This window comes from Xyrauchen texanus, chromosome 29 (genome assembly GCF_025860055.1).
Source record: "Xyrauchen texanus isolate HMW12.3.18 chromosome 29, RBS_HiC_50CHRs, whole genome shotgun sequence".
Taxonomy (NCBI): domain Eukaryota; kingdom Metazoa; phylum Chordata; class Actinopteri; order Cypriniformes; family Catostomidae; genus Xyrauchen; species Xyrauchen texanus.
In genome coordinates this window covers 22355686-22377580 of record NC_068304.1, presented here as the reverse complement: position 1 = coordinate 22377580, position 21895 = coordinate 22355686, and the positions used below count along the sequence as shown (strand labels likewise).

The 21895-nt window shown below is 38.0% G+C and overlaps 1 protein-coding gene and 1 long non-coding RNA gene across 2 annotated transcripts in view; both read right to left on the bottom strand.

The window, feature by feature from the left end:
* Positions 1-4092, bottom strand: part of LOC127622919 (rho family-interacting cell polarization regulator 1-like) — an 81948-nt gene extending 77856 nt beyond the window's left edge. The window contains exon 1 of the mRNA XM_052097085.1: positions 3797-4092. The gene's annotated coding sequence lies outside the window, so the exon portion shown is untranslated. The remainder of the gene's footprint in view (positions 1-3796) is intronic.
* A 14181-nt stretch (positions 4093-18273) lies between these two features.
* Positions 18274-21405, bottom strand: LOC127622930 (uncharacterized). Its single transcript, XR_007968023.1, has 3 exons — positions 20814-21405; positions 20611-20710; positions 18274-18485 (listed from the first exon to the last, which is right to left on the bottom strand). It is a non-coding gene; the product is annotated as an uncharacterized LOC127622930 (long non-coding RNA).
* Between the last annotated feature and the right edge of the window lie 490 nt (positions 21406-21895).

Genomic DNA, 21895 nt, shown 5'->3' with positions numbered 1-21895 from the left:
ATTAAATATTCCCTGTCTTATGTCAGTTAGGATCACTACTTTATTTTAAGAATGTGAAATGTCAGAATAATAGTTCCTCCAAACATAACCATGGTCATTATGGCCAAAGAGTTCAATTTTGTTTCATCAGACCAGAGGACATTTCTGCAAAAAGTAAGATCTTTGTCCCCATATGCACTTGCAAACTGTAACTAGCTATGGTTTTGGAGCAGTGACTTCTTCCTTGCTAAGCAGCCTTTGAGGTTATATTGATATAGGGCTCATTTTACTGTGGATATAGATACTTGTCTACCTGTTTCCTCCAGCATCTTCACAAGGTCATTTGCTGTTGTTCTGGGATTGATTTGCACTTTTCGCACCAAACTACGATCATCTCTAGGAGACAGAATGCATCTCTTTCCTGAGCAGTATGATGGCTGTGTGGTCCCATGGAGTTTATACTTGCATACTATTATTTACACATGCACCGATGCACATGGTACCTTCAGGTGTTTGGAAATTGCTCCCAAGGATGAACCAGACTTGGTCAAAAGCAGCCTATGACCGATGACGTCATTTCGTCAACAAAACCGGCAAACAGCGGTAAGTTCTTAATTGTAAAAAAATTTTTTTTACAAATATTTTGAATGAGTCAAAAATTCAAGCTTTCTCCAAGTTACTCCATTTGATATGAATAAACATTAAAAAAAATTACAACCGTCACACAGTTATGAGGGCATAAAGAGTTCCTATGTGTTTCATGGTTTTTTGTCACATGACAACAGAATGGATCTGGATGCTTTGCTACACCACTTGACTTTGATCTGGTGGACTAAAGTTTTTAAAATATTAATAATCTTTTTAATCAAAATTGTTTAAATGCTTGCTTTGTTTATTTTTGAGAAATAATAATAAAAACAATATTCCAATGCCAACATTTCAGTTTTTAAAGGAATAGTTCACCCAAAGATTGTCTCATAATTTCCTCACGCTTTTGCCATCTCAGATGTGTATGACCTCCTTTCTTCTGCAGAACACAAATCAAGATTTTTCGAAGAATATTTCAGCTCTGTAGGTCCACACAATGCAAGTGAATGGTGACTAAAAACCAGGCTGCTGGTCTTTCAAAGAGGGGAAGCTCATTTTCGGCCTACATTATAAACTTATTTACCCTATTTTTTGCACTAAATCAATATTAGGTGTTGATCTGCCCTGCTGTTTAATTCTTATTTTTTCCTCGTAAGGAAGACTTTCAAATGGCTTCACCAAAATCAGGTCGACAATATTAGCACCGTCTGCCATCGTGCGCAGTTTCACCCGTACAACGCTAGCCTAGCCTACTGTATGAATGAACGAACGAACGAACGCTCTAAAACAAAATATATTAAACTTGGTAAAACTGAAACAAGGAATGTGGTGTATAATTGTGTGAAATGTATTATGCAAATTGACTAGCAATTTCGCCAAACAAATATAAAGAAATAGGTTGCAGCAGTTTGTCTTTCGACTACACTTGAGAAATCCGCGATGGGACTGAGCGCGAAATAGCTTCAGTGACTTCTTATAGTACAGATTCAGCTGTCAATCAAAAGGAGATGCAGTCTTTCGACAGATCCTCCAATCATCACGCTGAAGCCCGAGTCCGGCCAGCCCACTCCTCATTCACCCCCAGAGACGCTGAGCGTCCGTGGGCGGGACATAATCGCAGCATTTATCCAATGACCGTCTATTTTCGAGCACTGAAAAAAACTGTTCAGAGCAGCCCCATTGAAGTCAATGGACGCTCGGCTTCAACAGGGAAATGCACTGACGCTACGGGAATGTATGAGAAGTAAATCGAGTCAGCCGACCTGCTATATGTAATGTAGCTGATTCTGAATGAACTCGTCTTCGAGATGAACGTGTTCTAACGCATTTTTAGTCAATAAATTGTTTACACAATAGTACATATTTGACCATTATTTTTTTTACATTATAGGGGAAGCTGAGCTTCCCTTGCAGTCTTAAAGAAATCCCCACTGCTAAAAATCTGAAGCTCCAAACTGCTCATAAAGGCAGCAGCATAAAAGCAATACAACTCCAGTGGTCTAATCCATGTCTTCAGAAGAGATTTGATAGGTGTGGGTGAGAAAAGGATACATTTTTAAAGCTCAGGTCATTCATAGAATTTCTGTGCCAGAAGCGCCACCACACTTAATTGCAAAAATTTGCATTTGTTTTCAAACAGCTTTCTGAATACACCCTCATTCTGCTGTTGGTTGAACATACAGATAGTCCTGCCTCCAACTCACGCCATTGGCTGAGTCAAAGTTATTGTGTCGTTATGGATGGTTCCATTAAAAAAAAAAACAGGGATTTTTATAGCACGACAGAAACACAATGTTTACAGTTTGATACATTTAGCCTACAAATGGCTTACTTAGTTGTCTCTGCATATTAAGATGGGATCAGAAGTAATTTAACACAGAGAAAGTTACACACTTCAGCTTTAAGTACATTTTTACAATAAATTATCCTCCCTACTCAGTAGGTGGCAATATGTACAAACAATGAGATCACCAAAAACAAAAGAGGAAAAATGTGAAAGTGGAGAATTAATTTAATTAAATGACTTAAATAATGATCTAGTTCTCACCCACACCTATCATATAACTTCTGAAGACATGGATTTAACCAATGGAGTTTGATAGATTACTTTTATGCTGCATTTATTTCTTTTTTAGACCTTCTGAGTTCTGGTCATTATTCACTTGCATTGTATGGACCTACAGAGCTGAAATATTCTCATAAAAATCGTTGTTTGTGTTCTGCAGAAGAAAGAATGTCATCCACATCTGGGATGTCATGTGGGTGAGTAAATTATGAGAGAATATTCCTTTTTGGGTGAACGATCCCTTTAATGAGAGTTATACATGATTTATTATTTTACTATCACTGGATATTTACACCACACGGTTTTACTTTGTCTCAGATGAGAAAAAAAAATATCAAAATGACATTGAACTCCGAAATTGAAGGCATGCTTATCATTGTAGAGGTGTATTCAAGTATCAATCAGGCTAGTAATGCAGAACAAAATTCAGATCCAAGTACCAGAGATAAACATACTCTAGTCTAGAGTAACAGAAGTAGGTTTTTAGAGCCTGCATTCCCTTGCATGCACAAGGGGGGAATCAGTGGGATTAGGTTGTGAAGGATTAACTCCATGGGATATTCTCTAAAGCAGCTGAGTGGCTATGAGCAAGGACGTGCAGAGAAAAGGGGTTCAAAGCAACAGCACAAAGTGATGAGGTCTAGAAATGCAACGTATACTAGGGGAAACGTAACAATCTGGCCCCACAACATGAGTCTGACTTGCACGACACCAATAAGAAAATGCCTGACACTTTCTTTCCGCCAAGCAATTCCTCGGTATTAATATCAGCGGTTACGGGACTCTTCTGTCATATATATTACACTCACACATGTACCAAACAAAGCTTTCTTTGTCATCAGAACCGAGCGGACTGAGCTCACTGCCCGTCTCCTCCATGCCACCGGGTTCTGAGAAATTCTACCACACATTTCATATTTGCAAAACAAGAATAATCAAAATCACAAGACATATGCACTCGGCTTTGTCAAACGTTAGTATGTGCTCACTTTGTCTTGGCACTAAACTTCACTGTATTGCAGCATAGGTTTCCTTGAGAGCACTTCGAGTTATCCCAATATTTGTAAGTAAATGTAACACATTAAATATTACACAAAACACTCAAGTTCATTATATAAATCAGAGACGCATCGTTAAAAATGACTGAACAATGAAAGTACATACATGACGGTCAGCAGGGTAGGTATCATCGATGATTGAAATCCGCGTCTTTTAAAACGAAATAAGTTTCTCGCGACACAACGTACGACGTAGACAACGTATCCTTCAAATATCTGTACGTATCCTCAGTTCGCTGCAAGCACGAGGCTCGCCTGTGTCACTTTCTCCCTCTGAAGGCAAGATCGTGGGCTTGGTCCTGTCGTTATCTCGCAAGGGGTGTGGACAAAACACATGCAAATGAAAAGACGTTCATCCTCACTTCACACCCCGGCAAGCGTGAAGAGAGTATCGAGGGTGCTTGTTTCAATGGGAGTGGAGAGATGTAAATATCATGTCCTTTGAACGGATAAGTGAAATCTCCTATACGTCACGTGGACGTCTGTCCAACTGTACACACACACTTACAGACTTAGAGACTTATAAATATAAATATCTGTCCAAACAGAAAGGGGGAAGGGAGAATGAGAGGGAGGGACTAAGATTTGAGCTTTTTAGGCCTCTTTCAGTGAAACCCAAAGATTTGTAATACTCCTCGAAAAAAATCACACACACCCCACCCCAGAACAAGCATCAAAAAAGTACTGAAATCTACTTTGTTCCCTCTCAAAGCACACCTGAGACACAATCTTCAAACAAATATGAGGTGGAAAGACTTAAAATTCTGACCAACACATTAAAATAATTATTACATGAATAGTTCACACAAAAATGAAAATTCTCTTATTCATCCTCGTGCCATACTAGACATGATAAACTTGTTTTCTTCAGCAGAACACAACGATTTTAAGAAGAATATCTCTATAGTTCTATAGTTACACTCAATGCAAGTGAATGTTGACCAGAACTTTGAAGCTGCAAAAAGCACATAAAGGCAGCATGAAAGTAATTCATTCTACTCTAGTGGCTTAATCCATGTCTTCTGATGTGATCCAATCGGTTTAGGGTGAGAACAGACCTAAATGTATCTCCATTTTTACTGTACATTTTGCCATTGCAGACTCTAGGCATGATCACGATCATGATTTCAAGCTTGAAGCATGCGCAGAGCCAAAGCCATTGTAGAAAGGGGAGCCTACAAGTTTAGCATAAAATAGCATAACGCAGCGGTCTCATAGACATTCTATGGGCAGTACACTTCCGAAGAGTCAAGAGACCATTCTTTTTGATGTTTATGGAGGAGATGCTTCAGTGTGCTGAATAAACTGCTTTTTTGAGGAAACAGCTCATCACTTAATAACATGACTGCCTGTCCACTAATCTTCAACATGCTTTACACTAAACAATTCTTTTGGAATGAACTGTGTGTGGAGTTTACCATAATAAATAGATATTTTATAAGAGAAGTCAGGAACGATTTTGCGACAGGTAGGTGTCACTTTACGGCTCTCCCCATTCATTTACATATATGGTATCTGCAAACAGTGACTAAAGGCCCGAAATTTTGAAATGTTTTCTTACAGTAAAATAATAGTGGAGTCCACACTATAATGATAACAACACCATGGAAAGATATCATTGGGATCATTTTCAGAGCGTTTTTTTTTTTTCTTTTTTTTTGTCCAGCTGATGAACGATAAAAATATTGACAGCCAATCAAAATCCATCCAACTTCAAAGGGCTCGAGCCTCAACATGCACTAATCTTCAAAATAACACATTCCAGCTCCGGATTGCCACACGCAAATGAAATGGAAACTCCTGCTTATGAACCGGTAATGTTTTTTCTGCATTACTCTTCAGTATTAATGGAGATGAGATGATGAAAAGCTAATGCAAGCTGGTTGTATAAAATAACCTCTGGTATCCAGCGCTAATGTCGACAACATTGTCTTGTATCCTTTGAAGTTGTATCCGTCTGTTTTTCTTTTGGGTTCTTTGCTAAATGTATCAGGATATCTACATCCATTTTCTTTTCTTTTTTTTTTTTTTTTGATTATCTCCCAAATTTGGAATGCCCAATTCCCAATATGCTCTAAGTCCTCGTGGTGGCATAGTGACTCGCCTCAATCCGGATGGCAGAGGACAAAGCTCAGTTGCCCCCACGTCTGAGTCCGTCAATCCGCACATCTTGTCACGTGGCTTGTTGAGCGTGTTACCGTGGAGACATAGTGCGTGTGGAGGCTTTATGCTGTTCTCCGCGGCATCCAATCCCCACCGAAAGCAACTCACATATTAGTGACCACGAGGAGGTTACCCCATATGACTCTGCCCTCTCTAGCAAATTTGATTGCTTAGGAGACCTGGCTGGATTCACTCAGAACGCCCTGGATTTGAACTCGGGTGGTAGTCAGCATCTTTACTCGCTGAGCTAGCCAGGCCCCTACATCCATTTTCTTGACTGTGAACATAATTGCAGCACAAGCTTAGAATAAACAAAATGTTATCATCTGTTGGTGTGGATGCTAATAAAGTTATCTTTATGGTTATCAGTCTTGGTGTGAACAGACCTTTACTGTCATAATATGCTAGTTGACTGGTTAGCTCTCTCCTATGATAGAGCCGCAGAGGTTGTTATCACAGTAAATAAAATAATCTTTGGCAGAGCACTAAATGGTGCTAGAAAGTGTAATCATGCTTAAAATCATGATCACTAAGGAGACTGCTGATGTCAAGATTTGTAATGAAAAAGGAGTTCAATTTTTATCTGTTCTCACCCAAAATCAAATTGATCACTTCAGAAGACATGGATTAAAGCACTGGAGTTGTATGGATTACTATTATGCTGCCTTTATGTGCATTTTGGACCTTCAAAGTTTTGTCCACCATTCACTTGAATTGCATAGACCTACAAATCTAAAAATCTTCATTCACATTCTGAAGAAGGAAGAAAGTCATACAAATTTGGGATGGCATGAGGGTGAGTAAATTGTGATTTTCATTTTTGGGTGAATTATTCCTTTAAAGGGATAGTTCACCCAAAAATGAAAATTCTATTATCATTTACCCACCTCACACAATTCAAAACCAATTTGACTTTCTTTCCTCTGTGAACAAAAAGATGGTAGGGACTGGACTAGGCACTTTCTTTTTTTCTATACAATGAAAGTGAGTGGTGACTGAGGCTGTAAGTCCCTAACATTCTGCCTAACATCTTCTTTTGTGTTCCATGAAAGAAAGGAAGTCATACACATTTGTAACTGACAACATAACTAACCCTTTAATGGCATCCAAAAACATTGCCCCCCCACAACACTCTTCATGCTTTTTACAGCATGTACCAGGCCATAAAGTAATAAAAATTAGTCACAAAGTGGAAAGGAAATTATTATCAACACCAAATAAAAGCACATTTTGGCAAACACGTTTATATAAATAGGCCAAATAGTAGGCCTCTTGAAGAGGAGAGCAGCTACAGGTTAAATTATAGGCTGAAGTGGCTGCATGGCAATTAGCACACCATGCTATAGATAGAAGCTGTGTAAGGGCAGAGTTTGAGAAATGGATATTATTATAGGACGCAAAGCTTAGAAGGCACAGACTCTATAGAGTGATGCTAGAATTCTCTACCTTAAAAAGCAAACATAAAGTGTTATTGTGTAACAGTATGAGCTGCAAGCTTAAAACCAACAGTTTAAAAGGGGATATAGTGAGTATGTGGCGTTGGAGTGCAAACAAGTATGGCACATTCATGCAAAAGATCTATAAAAGAGCCTAAATAGCTAAAAAAAAAAACATGATATAGTACTTGCACAAAATCCACATCATGCATGGGTGGCACGTGTCCCTACCCTCTCCCAGAGGAGATGCGACAGCACATATAGGCCTTGGCCAGTTGGTGCAGCAGCAACATTGCTGGCAGTACCAAAGGTGATGTCATGTGTTTGAAGAGAGGTTCGACGTGGCCACCTGCCAGTGAAAGATAGGCCCAGAGACTGAAGAGAGGGATCAAATACAGCCTTCCCTTTTTTACCCCTGCCTGTTTGCCCCCTATTCAAACCCAGCCGGCCATTGTCCCACCATCTGAATTCTAAATTCACTTCCCTAAATCACTGTAGCGCACTCACCCCCACTCCCATTCATCCCACTGTTGGTTACTTCAGGCAAACACACTACTGTGTACCCACTGCCTAGGGCTGAATCACGGCACCTAAATTGTGTAATTAGGAAGCAGAATGCACAGCAAAATCCAGGCCATGTGCTGACAGTGCAAGACATGTGTGAGCTCTTTATTAAATAGACTTTATTGGCCTGCTTCATCCACAGGCACATTTTAACAAAATATTCATGGGGTTTATGATTGTGGGGAGTCTTACATTTAGTACTGCTACACTATTCTTGGAGGTCTTAATTCATATATATCTTATGTCTTTGTTATCTCTGGTTTCATGCATGCAATGGCACCAAAAAGGTTTTATACAGTTTATGGCTGTAATTTTGAAATAGCATGTATTTTAATGTTAATGGACCGGCCCCATTTCACTTCCACTGTATGTGACTTGATTATGCTGTCACTTAAGCTAACTTGTATCGGACACAACATTTTCTATAGGCCACATGTAAAAATAATATAAAATTGCATATATTTCAAAGATTGCAGAAGCTTAAATTTCAAGCAAAGCATTTCAGAAAAATATGTTTGTTTGATTCCAAATTATAAAACAATAGATTTATTGATCATATTTATGACAGAAAGTATTTGGACACTTGTTTTGGCACACTTAATAAAATATCAATTGGCATTTATTAAAACAAAACATTTCACACACACAAAAAAAAAGGGGGGTGATTCAGTGTCCTCATGGGTGCACCTATGTGTGAGGAAATGTGATTAAGTGTCCTAGTGGGTGCCCTTCCAATGGAGATAATATGATGCAGTGCCACGTAGGCTGCACTACATGCTAGAAAATTCTAAGGTGCCTTAAATCAATGATGTGGACACCCTGACAAAGCTCCTCAAAATATATGCCCCATTGCCAGTAACAACTGCTTCAGTAGACCAGTCATTATCTAAACTGAAACTGATCAAGACCCAGTTCAGGAACAGATATGGGAAAGGCAGTCTCTCAGATCTTCTGCTGCTATCCATTGAGAGGGATAGTTGACCCAAATGAAGTCATTGATATTTACAAACACATGGCCAAAAGAACATGGCCTACTCTGATTCCACCACCCTGACTACTGTATCTCCCTACCCTGACTAAGATCACTTGTGTCTTCGTGGTGTGTGTGTGTGTGTGAAATAAATGGTTAAATAGTTAATAGCTCCCTGTGTGTTTTTATTATAGAGGTGTAGTATTTATACTTAAAATCTGAGTCACATAATAATTTTTTTAATCTTAACCAGGGTTTGGAACTGTTTCACCATCGCAAATTTCTGTGCACTGGTGCCCCAACACATGCAGCTGGTGCCCTTTTAAATTTTTTTCATCCCTGCCCCACAAACAGTCTAAGTCTGCCACTAAAAAAGTATGTTAGGTTTAGAATAAAAAAAATTATTAATCAATATGTATATTGTTCAAAAGAGTTTGGACAATTTAAGGTTGTCAAATGTTAGTGGAACAAAGTTAATGCGATAAACTACACCTGTGGTTACTCTCCTAGGACAGCCTTGTCTGTGTGAATTTCAGGGTTACAGACTTCATACATCTGCTAAAGAGCACCATTTGCTTGAAAGTCATTGCAAAAATGGCTCAGAAAAGTGTAATTCTGAGAAAATCCCAATGCAAGAAATACATTTCTTATTCTGTATTTTTGTCTTGTTTTCCAGTACAAGTAACATTCTTAAAACACAATACATTCACTTGACAAGCAAAATACATAAGATATTATTTCATCCAAAAATGAAAATGGTCTAATCATTTACTCACCCTCATGTCATCCCAGATGTGTATAACTTTCTTTCTTCTGCACAACACAAAGGAAGATTTTTATAAGAATATTTCAGCTCTGTCGGTCCTCACAATGCAAGTGAATGGTGGCCAGACATTTAAAGCTCCAAAGAGCAGATAAAGACAGCATTAATTTTAAACCATTGGATTTACCAATGTCCTCTGAAAAGATCCAATCGGTTTTGGGTGAGAACAGACCAAAATATAACTCCTTTTTTAACTTTAAATCTTGACAGCAGTCTCCTTGGCGATCACGATTTCAAGCTCAATTACACTTCCTATAGCGCTATCTAGTGCTCTGCACTTGTGTCAAGTACAAGGAAGTGTTATCGAGCTTGAAATCATGATCGCCAAGGAAACTGCTGTGATGATCATGATCGTGACAAGAGATTGCAATGGCACCGTGTACTATGAAAAAAATAGTTACTTTTTAGTCTGTTCTCACCCAAAACTGACTGGATCACTTCAGAAGTCATGGATTAATCCACTGGAGTCGAATGGATTATTTCATGTTGCATTTATCTGCTTTTTGGAGTGTCAAATTTCTGGCCACCATTCACTTGCATTGAAATCACCTACAGAGCTGAAATATTCTTCTAAAAATCTTTTTTGTGTTCAACAGAAAAGAGAAAGTCAAACACATCTGGGGTGGCATGAGGTAAATTATTAGATAATTTTAATTTTTGGGTGCACTATCCCTTTATGTCTTGTTTTAAGCCAATTTTATGCTTAAAAAAGAGAATTTGTTTTGCCAGTGGGGTAAAAAAAAAAAAAAAAAACTTGTTTTCCCTTTGAATCAAATGCCACAACCTCACCCATCTCCCCGCACAACTCCCGAAACGAGGGTTCCCCAGTCGTCTTCCACCCCCTGAGAATTATTCGCCTAGCCACCATAAGTCCGGCCAGGACCCAACCTTTCAAGTGGCTATCCCCAAAGTCAATGACCTCCCCATGTCAATGACCTCCCAATGACCTTGAAGCTCCATCCCCCAGACTCTGAATTATCAGGGAGTAGTACACTGATGCCTCATGACCTTTTCCAAAAGCAGTAATTACCACTTCTAGAGTATCTGCCCTTTTAAGGTGTATGCTACTCCCAAAAATAGTACAGAGCAGGTGGTGCAGCTGTAAGTACCTGTAGAACTGAGATCTAGGAATCCTGAAATGTTGGACCAACTTTTCAAACAATCTCAACCCACCACTCTCATATAGGTCACCAAGCGTATTAACACCCCTCACAATCCACTCCGACAAGCAGAATGGGGACTCACCAATATGCAACTTTGGGTTTAAATTGCTTGAAATAAGAGAGGGGTACATCTACAGGGAGATGAATTTTGGAGTACAGTTAATTTTAATAACATTAACCTTCCCATTAATCGTTAAATGTAATGAAGCCCACATGTCCACATCGCTTGAAAAACGTTTTATTAAAGGGTCAAAATGACTAAATCACATAAATTTGCTGGGAATGAAATACCCATATACAAAATTCCCTATTTGGGCCATTAAAAGGTTCCAGGGCAAGACAGTACAATAATGGGGAAAGAGGGCAACCCTGCTGAGTGTCCCTATCCAGAGTAAAATAATCTGAAATTAATCCATATATTTGTACCGCCGCTACAGGGTGTCTATAAAGTAACTTAATCCATCCAATAAAAGTATTTCCAAACCCATATAATTCCAAAATCATAAAAAATCTTAAAAAGATAATCCCACTCTACCTTATCAAATGCATCTGGAGTCTGATCATTTGCCACTGAACACATAATATTGATGAGACGCCTAATGTTGTCAGAAGAGCTGCATCCCCAAATTAACCCCACCTGATTTATATGTATAAGAGGTGTCATAACGTTACTTAATCGGTTAGCCAGAATTTTTATTCTGCTTTTACACCTGATTATAAAACAAAAATAACTAAAAACTAGCAAAGTGCACAGAGCTCGTTGCCTACATGTCCACTCCGTGCATGGCGTCACGTGACTCAAGCAGAACAAATCTACAGTGTGAAGCCTTGTTTATTCATCTGTTTAGCCTTCTCAGAAACCTTTTCAGTATTTATCAATTACCCTTATAAAATGCCCATCCACCCACTTACTCACTTATCATTACATGCAGACCCACGCAAAAGAAAATGTATTGTGTACTAACCCACACACACTGCATGCCACCTGTTCACTCCATCTGTTACTGCAGCATTTCATAACTTGCACACACAAACATATCACACATAACAAGCACACCAACATATCATACTTGAAACAAGCCAGTCCATAAAAATACACTGAGAGCTGGAGAAAATCTCAGATTTAAAATGTGTGATAATAAACTTGTGCCCTTAGGCATAGGGTGGTATATTTGTGCCAGGCATCCCCAAAGCCCTTATTTCAGGGCCAGATGAGACAGTGTCTCAGCATTGCTGAGACATATCACAACAATGCAATCACATAATTTCAGATGTGTCCATTAGCCTATAATCATTTGATAATTTAATGAATGTTGCCCTATAGTCTATATTTCACCCAGAGGGGCACCTCAGCCCATGTGGGCAAAGGGGCAGTTGCTCGGGCCACTGCAGTTAACCCGTGTACGTGTTTGGAACCAAGTATACTACAGAGCAATTTCACGTCGGAGTGGGATTTGAGCAAACATATTTTTTTACCTGTGAGCGTGAGCGGTACTTGAGCGGAGCGTCTGCTTGGGCTGTAATGGAACGCAATGAATTACATATAAACTATAGCATTGTTGTGCTAAGAGGTGTGTGTACATGTGCTGAAAGTTCATTAGACATATTGAGAGTTTGTTCATTTCTATTCAGCATATTTTTTGTGAATGCTTCACATGTTATGAAATTGTATTATTACTCATTATAAAAAGGAACAGTGTTTTTCCAGAACTGCCTGTGAGCACTGATGATGTTTTCAACTGTTTTCATGCTGTGATGTTAAATGGATCAATTCTACAGTGGAAGACCATAATTATTAGATGAAACATGTACAGTAGTGAGATGTTTTATCACATTTGAAATTAAATATATTCTGATTTTCCTCTTTCCTGCATTTTTCCTGCCTGTAATTCACTTTCTTTTGAGTGTCTTTGCAGAATGTGCATGTCTTGCATTAAGGGGGAAAGGTGATTTGGGATACAGTGTTGACATCAATTCAGAATCAATTACATTTATTTGTACAGTGCTCTTAATAATACATACTATTTTATAGTTAACATTGAACTTTGTGTATACAATATGTATAATACATGTCCAAATAAATATTTTTATTTGTATTGCATGTAGTTTTTTTGTAATGTAGTTTATTGTGTGGCTGCTAAGACATCGTTATTTCCTACACAAGAACAATAAATTAAATCCATCAACAGGATCAGTTGTTCAAATAAACCCAGTTACATACCGATTAGAGCTTCCTGCAAACTACCACATCTCTCCTTCCTTCCATGTGTCCTTGCTGAAACCGGTCTGGCCCCGGAATCTTGGATCCTGAGCCTCTTCCTCCATTGGAGGTTGATGGAGCACCAGCATATATGGTCAAGGAGATCATGGACTCGAGGTGACGAGGGGACCAGGTGCAATATTTGGTGGACTGGGAAGGCTACGGACCAGAGGAGAGATCGTGGGTAGCCGCCAAGGACATACTGGAACATCCCTGATCCAAGTGTTCCACCAAGCTCATCCATGCCGTAGAAACACCAGAAGGTGTTCATAGAGGGGGTGTTCTGTAATGAATGAGGCTGCCTCTCATTCATTCTGCCACCAGAGGGAGATCTCACCTGAGTTTTAGCCATGGACTATTCCTTCTACACTAATTTCCTGTTTGCCACCATTTTTAAATCATGCCTATTCCACTGTCACATTGCAAAGTATTGCCAATTTACCCTGCCTTACTGAGCGTTTTTCCATTGCCATTGTTTATTGATTCATGCTATAAGCATTGCCTGTTTTCTTCCTGTTTTGTTTGCCTTGTTGGACTGTCTGTTTGGTTTATTGGATTTGTCTGCCTGCTTTCCGACTAAGTCTTTCTGCCTGCTGATTTGGATTTTTTGCTTGTGCTTTATTAATAAACTTCCTGCACATGGATACTAACACCATCTCCATGGCCAGTTTGTTACAGTGTGTGTCGCTCATAGCTATTCTTTCACATGCCAAGATTGTCATAATGCTGAATCGCATGAAGACAAAACCCTGTCTGCATTCAGTGAACATTTTACGGTTATGTGTAGGCACTGTGTCTGACTATTTGATGAGAGACAGCTCGGCTGCAATAAAATAAATGGTAAAGAATATAATATTAACTGAGATGAATTTATCTGAACAATTAAACAGAAGAGAACTTTTATTCTGTCCACAGCATTGAGGAAGACAATGGTGGAAGTTGGCCAATCAGAAGAAAGTTGTGTTTCAGGTCCACCCATATGTGTGAATGATTCAAAATCTGTGTATGGTCCGTGTACTTTTGCGTCCATTCCTTTTTCTTTTTTAACCCAAAAATTTAAAACTTTATTTGTTTTAACACATAAATAAAATAAGCAGATACAAACTAATTTTCTGTTGACCATTTCATTTTCTATTTAAAAAGGAATAAATTAGATTTATTCGAAAGGCTCGATTTTTGTTTTCCTTCAGTGTTTAAAAAATTTATTTACACTTTGATACGCACACGTGAGTGGCACTGAAATGCCCCTTTCATCTGATTGGTCAACTTGACCAGTCTTCTGTATCCTACTGACTGAAGCTAGAATTAGAGTCGGGATCTTTCTGCAAATTTGTCTCCATTTTCATTAAATATTGTCCTGAACCACCACTACCTGTAAACTATGCATGTCATATGTATTAGAATCTTGCTGCTGGGCACATCATGGTGTTGTTGCGAGGTGTTGACTCTAATGGATGACGTGTGAGAGATTGCAAGCCACATCACTTGGCCATATGCTGACTGGGAGTTGGTCTATTGCATATTATTTTTATTTTTAACAACCTTAATAACATGAGTTTTTAGTGACTGTAGTGCCACGTCCCATTGATAAACGTAATAAAAAAAAGTCACTGTGTTACTTTGTATAAAAGCTCCACAAGTTACTATGAGTTAAAAAAAAGTTTATTTTTGACATTTAATAATATATTTAGTCAATTATGTCGGCAGCACAATTTACCAGCAATCTACGGCTTGCAGAAATTAACATTGCACTTATGGAGACAGGGTGAATAGACGTCACAATAACAGGGACAGTCCTGATTTTACACGCCGTGTCCCACGTCCTGACGGCCAGTCGGGATTCCTTGTGTCCGAATCTTAGCTATTCGAATTTTATGTCCACTCCAATCCATGTTCATGGTGCCTGAAAATTAATTTAGCATTCGCTTTTATCCAAAGCAACAGAACTTTTTTTTTATTACTTTTATCAATGGGACACAAATGCACAGGTACTACAAAATCATACAATGTTATTAAAAATAAAAATAATAAATAATAGACCAACTCCCAGTCAGTATATAGCCAAGTGATGTTACTTGCGACCTCTCATGCATCATCCATTAAGAGGCAGCAACTTCATTCTAATACATATGACATGCATAAGTTATAGTTAGTGGTGGTTCGGGTCGGGACAATATTTAATGAAAATTTAGAGTTGAGTTGCAGAGCAGTCCCAACTCTAATTCTGGCTGATGGGATTAAGGCAGTACAGAAGACAGGGCTGGTTGATCATTCAGACAAACGTTTCAGCGCCACTTACATGTGCATATAAAATTTTGAAGCTGTAAATATATTTTTTAAACGATGAAAGAAAAAGAAAACTAAGCCATTTTCCCATTTCTCTTTATTCATTTTTAAATAGAAAATGAAAGAGTCAACAGAAAATGAGTTTGTATCCACTTATTCTATTCATCAGTGTTAAAACCAATAAAAAAGAAACCACATTTACACAGTGTGTAAATGCAGAAGAGCAGACACACCCATCTATGTGATTTCTGTAGAGCAGACATTGCTTAATTCCCATGCAAATCGACGGTAAACTTACAATGTGTGAAAACTTACAGTGAACATCAGCAGTAATAACATACAAAATCTTTTACATGGCTAAATAAACACTGGACAGCATAAAATGCATGAGAAAAACATGCATCAATCCAAACGCAGCAGCCAGCATTCGGTAAACTAAGCTGTCCGAATAGGGCTTTCCTTTACTGAATATTCAACCCAATCTCAATAATTTCATTGAGATTTCATTGCTAATTTCAATAGCTCCTTGGTCATGTGACCTACTGACCTCAAACAAGGGTCAGCATTTTATTGACTACCCTTCTATATTGCACACCCTTTAATTTCCATTTTCATCTCAGTTGTTAGTGAAATTTGAGAATTCTTGATACCAGCTTATCACAACAAATAATCACATTAATGAATTTGTAGTATTCAAGTAATTATTCTAGACTACTAAACAGTCAGTAATATAATAACAATACAGCAATGAATATAAATAATTAAAATAGAACAAAAATAACAAATTAAGAAAATAGTGCTTTTTGTTAACATTTTGAACCTTGGTTGACATGACGAAGAAGCTTTTGAAATTCTAAAGTTAAGAAATTTTATATAAAAACATTTGAGATGAACATTGACAAATTAAAGTGTGTGCAATATAGAAGGGTAGTGAGTGGACATTCTGAACATTATTTGAGGTCAGTAGGTCACATGACCAAGGAGCTACTGAAATTCTAAATAAAAAAAATTCAATTAAAATCATGTGAGATGAAAACTGACAAACTAAAGGGTGTGCAATATTCAGTGGCGGATTTAGGCATGGGCGACATGGGCAGCATCTTGCCAGGGGTTTCACGGACCCACACCCCATGCTCACTTATTTTTAACAAATTAATTGAACAAATTTGAATAAATAATTTAAAATAGGGCAATATGTAAATCTACAAAAACAAAGTGTATGCAGTATCTGTCTCTTACAATGGATCAGCTAGAACCAGTTTTGAACATTTTTGGAGTAATAAGTAAAGAGCTATTGACATTAGAAAAATTACATTTGTCACTATGTTAACGGTCCACAACTGCTGTTGGTGGACATAAGGAAAACTACAGGCGAATATCCATTGAATATCCAACCTGAAATGTTTTTTTTACCTGGGTAAGCCACATTTGTGTAAAGAAAAGTTAATGTGCCACCGTTAGACTATAATATTTCTTCCGTCTAAATTTAGCTACATTAATCGGCATGTTAGGAGCAGTGGCATGGGGGGCATGGTCATGTGTCTGTCAGCTAGATGGCCTTATCAGGTCTTCCTCCACCATCACTATAACGAGAGGCAGGTGTTAGAGTAATTACAGCCCAGATGACAAGCCTTACTGCTTTCCCTCTCCCGCAGACAGACACATGACCACACCCCCTCATGCCACAGGAGCCTTTCAGAAATGTCATCATGGTATGGGTGGCAAAGAAAGCTTATTTATTCTTAAATAAGCAAACAGCCTTTTAATGCTTCACTGTTGTTATGCTAATTGTTTGTTTCTTTGTTTGTTAGTAGATTCTCAATTTAAGAAAAATATAAAAATGGCCCATCATTTTTATAATTTTTTTCTCAGGGGACACCCTTGAATCCCCATACCATATTTCTATCCGTCAAAAGTTCTCATTCACCATACATAAATATTAAGAATACAAAAAATACAAAAACTAGACTGCTGTCATTTAGTTTCAAAATGAACTGTTGATCTTATCTTTTAATATTCATATCTAAGTGCCCTTGACTGATGAATATCCCTCAGAACCCACTACTTTGGCTGTCTCTGGGCCCCCAATGTCCTCATCCCTTCCCAGTTTTGAAGAGAATATTTTGACTGTTTAGAATTTATTTGTAATATTTTAACAAAGTACTATTGCTGCTAAAGTGGCAAGTTATAAAAACAATTCAAAAATATATATAATATAATTTCAGACACATGACACCATGTAAGCTACATACAATTATCCGGACCTTTGCTGGGAAGGAAATGTAGAGACCGGACCTCTTGGATCTTTAATTGAGTACCCCTAATCTAAAGTATATATTGTGTATGGTAGATCTTGTTGCAACAACATGAAAAAGTAGATCTCATTCCTTAGAAGTGTGAGCTCCCCTGCTGTAAATGATGCTGATGGAGGCTTTTCTTTGACTACCATACAAAACATTATATAACTAACATATGACAATAACCTCCTCCCCTACCCAGCACAGTTTACATTTCTGTCTCAGAGAATCATGTTGATTGCAGAGCTGTACTATTAGCAGGGCCGTTTCTAAGCATATGGGGCCCTTAGCACAATCCTACTTGGAGGTCACCCTCAATAATATTATTTACAAATTGGACATTGAGGAGTCAAGCTATATGACCCATATTACACTAATACCTGTTTTCACCATTCTCCAATATCCCTTAATATAAATATTTAAACTAAATTTACTAAAAAAACGAAACTAAAACTAACAAAGGACTGAAAAACAAAACAAAAACTAAACTAAATTGGAGTGAAAAATTGAAATAGAAATAAAAGCTAAATAAAAAATTCTAAACTTTTATCTCTGCAAACGCTTGATTAACAAGTTTTATGATAATCAAATGTAGAGACTTTGACTCATTGATGCCTTTTATTTAGAGAAAAGTGAAGGTTTATCATCAACGTTGTATAACGCCCTGGTTGCTGACATGTGTATGTGACATCATGCATCCCCATCTTAATGAAATTGAGTTTTCAAGTTGGAAGTTTGACTTCAAGTGGTGTTCCATAGATACAGTCGGCAAGGAGGCCCCGCTCTCTTGTGGTTGAAATCAAAGCGCTGTTACCATAGTTACTTGTACATTCCTATGAGGAAAACAAGGACAAATATCCAAATGATTTGGCTATTATAACAACGAAAAACATGGCGAAAAGCTGTTGTGCAGTTTTTTGCACTTCTAACAATGTAAAGAAAAAGGATGGGTTACGCCCTCCTATTGGAAATACTATTCGAATTTCCCCAAGTTTTGCTTTGCTGGCCATATATACAGTGAAATGCATGTTAAATCCTGAACACACAAACTAAAACTGGCAGTTATAACAGAATGCACTTGGTGATGCTGTTGAGTGTGGACACAACATGATCACATTTGTTGAGCAAACGGGTCTGTCACACAGTATGTTCAGATGGACACCAGATAAGCTGGTTATTGTGAGAATGTGGCATACTGTGAGAAAGCTGGGTTCCTGTTTAAATGTACTGTATAAGCGGAGTACACTTTACTCTCACATATATGCAGCTGTTCAGAAAGCCCCGTAGCAACGTAATCCCCACAACGCTTCTGTAAACAACAAACATGGTATCCGAGTAAGACTATGCTAGCTGAGGTAAGGGACATTCAATCATTTAAACTGGTGTGTATAAATGAGTATAGTTTACTGAGCACATGGATATGCTTGTTTTTCTCAACAAAAACATGACATGAGATACAATATAAGCATGATAACTATTATATGACGAATGTTTATACTCGTCCTGTATGTTAACTGTGTGAGTCTACTTCATTAGCGGTTTCTTTTTCTTCAATTTGCATGAGCTTAAATGCTTTCATTCTATTCATTTTTTGTTTTCACCCATTGCTTGTTTATATATATATATATATATATATATATATATATATATATATATATATATATATATATATATATATATATATACATATACATGTATATTATATTGCACCATACTGCATACGTGTAGTATACTGTATTGCACTATACTGTACTGTTCTGTGCCATGGCTTTGATAAACATAATTTGAATAAGTCTTTAAGATTCTTTGTCTATAACAGTATGCTCTGTGCATCTGGTTGAAAAACAATTAGCTTCAATGTAGCAAGCTACATTTGGTGTGTAGCTTGTAGTGTAACTTGCTACTTTCTCTGAAGTGTAGCTTTTAGAGTAATTTTAGAGTAATTGGTAGCTTAACATTTTTTGAGTAAACTGCCCAACACTGCATTCGACTGGTATCTTAAAACATTATTTATACCTTTTAATATGATTTATGTTTAATGAAATGACTGTATAAAATAGCCAAACATTCACAGCAACTTTACTGGTAAACCCATTTACTAAACACTTCACCAAAACGAACTTACTGAGAAATACATCCTCTTAGAAATGTTTGACTGATTAAAGCATGAAAGACAATAATCACAAATAATCAGTGCTCCACTCCAATCATGTCAAGTTTTCTCATATACCATGTCTTGTTTTCTGGTGTAAATACATTAAAGCACGTTTCCAGCTTTTGGTCGAATGCAGTTTTGTGTTTTTTGGCATTCTTTATCATATATTTCTTTGTTGAAATAGACAAATTTGTCAGATATTTCTCTCCTTTTTCTTTATGGGAATGTATGAGTAACTATGGTAACAATGCATCGCTTTACCCCATGCTAAACCACACCCCCGTGTATGACGTATTGCTTTCTGTGTCTATTGCACTTTTTCCAAGTAACTCTGAAACTGTTTCAGTGGCATATTTTAATGCAGATTGTTTTGCCAGCTATAATGTAATGTAATAATGTTGTCCAGAATTATAAGGGTTTTTAACTTCAGAGATATCATGCAACTGGGCCCAGAAAACTAAATTATCATTATTTTGGTGTAAAAACATGGATCTTACATCATTAAAATTATTTACTCTTTTGATACAGTTTCCAATGACAGAAAAAAATCACTTGTAACAATCTGTACATTTACATTGAGCAACTGTGCAGTCTGTGTTATATATATCTCTGTTTTGGACTGTTTATTTCAGGCTGCACTCTTTAAAGGTCTCCATAAATAACACTGGTCCTCCAACCCCTATTACCCTCAAGACCTTCAGGCAGGACAGAAGACCCAGGGGGCAGATCTCTGACCCTTCAGCCCAGTTAATCTGTCTTTCCAGCCTAAATTCCTTTTAGATTAAAGGCGGGTGGGATCTTACCGACCAGGCCATAATGACCTGCTGATTGGTCCCTTCCTCTGGGCAAGCTGCTCTGCAGACAGAGAGGAAGTGCGAGTGATGGCATCTTGTGTGACCCGGCCTATAAGGACAGCACAAGCATATAACCCTACTCAGAGACTATAAAGGAGTATGTCAATGTAGATATAGTTAAAGGTACTGTGTGATTTTTGTTGTTCAAATACCTCACTATCGGGGGCCTGGGTAGCTCAGCAAATAAAGACACTGACTACCACCCCTGGAGTCACAAGTTCGAATCCAGGGCATGCTGATTGACTCCAGTTAATCGGCCCGGTTGCTAGAGTGGGTAGAGTCACGTTGGGTTAACCTCCTTGTGGCCACTATAATGTGGTTCTCGCTCTCAGTGGGGCGCGTGGTGAATTGTGCGTTGATGCCGCGAAGAATAGCGTGAACCCTCCACAGTATGTCTCCTATGTCTCCGCGGTAATGTGCTCAACAAGCCACGTGATAAGATGCGTGAATTGATGTTCTCAGATGAGGAGGAAACTGAGATTTGTCCTCCGCCACCTGGATTGAGGCGAGTTACTACACCACCACGAGGACCTAGAGCGCATTGGGAATTGAACATTCCAAATCGGGGAGAAATTTTTACAAAATACTTCACTATCCCAGCTTAATTTGTAGAATGGGTCCCAGGAAAATGCAAGCTTGTGGAGCATGGCCCTGATCCAGACCTGGTAATTAAGCTCCAACAAAAGGTTTCTCACTCAGGCTCACTTTAATGCTCCTTTTCATAGTAGTGCCAGTGAAGAACTGCTGAGTGTCTGTTATCCTGAGAAAAGTGATGGCAATGAAAGAGAGAGAAAGGGGGAGAGATGGGGAGCGGAGGAGACAGAAGTAAAAGAGAAAGTGAATAGTGAAAGCAAAGCCTGCATTGGGGATGCAAGAACATGGCTGGCAATGAGCTCATGCACATTGTTTCTTTTCGCATGAGCTGATCCAGTCGGTAGGATTCATTTTGAAGCAATAAAGAGAAAGAATTAAACACAAGAGAGAACCTCTGAATATTGGGTATAAAAATTAAATTCAGATGCAACTTCAACTCTGAAGATCGTAATTTATTCAATGTTAAAATACTTTCTTCTATTCCAGCATAAAGGGATAATTCACCCAAAAATGAATATAATCACCCTCATGCCATCCCAAAAATCTTTCTTCTGCTGAACACAAACTAAGATTTTTTTGAAGAATATATCAGCTCTGTAGGTCCATTCAATGAGACATGGATTTAACCACTACAGTTTTA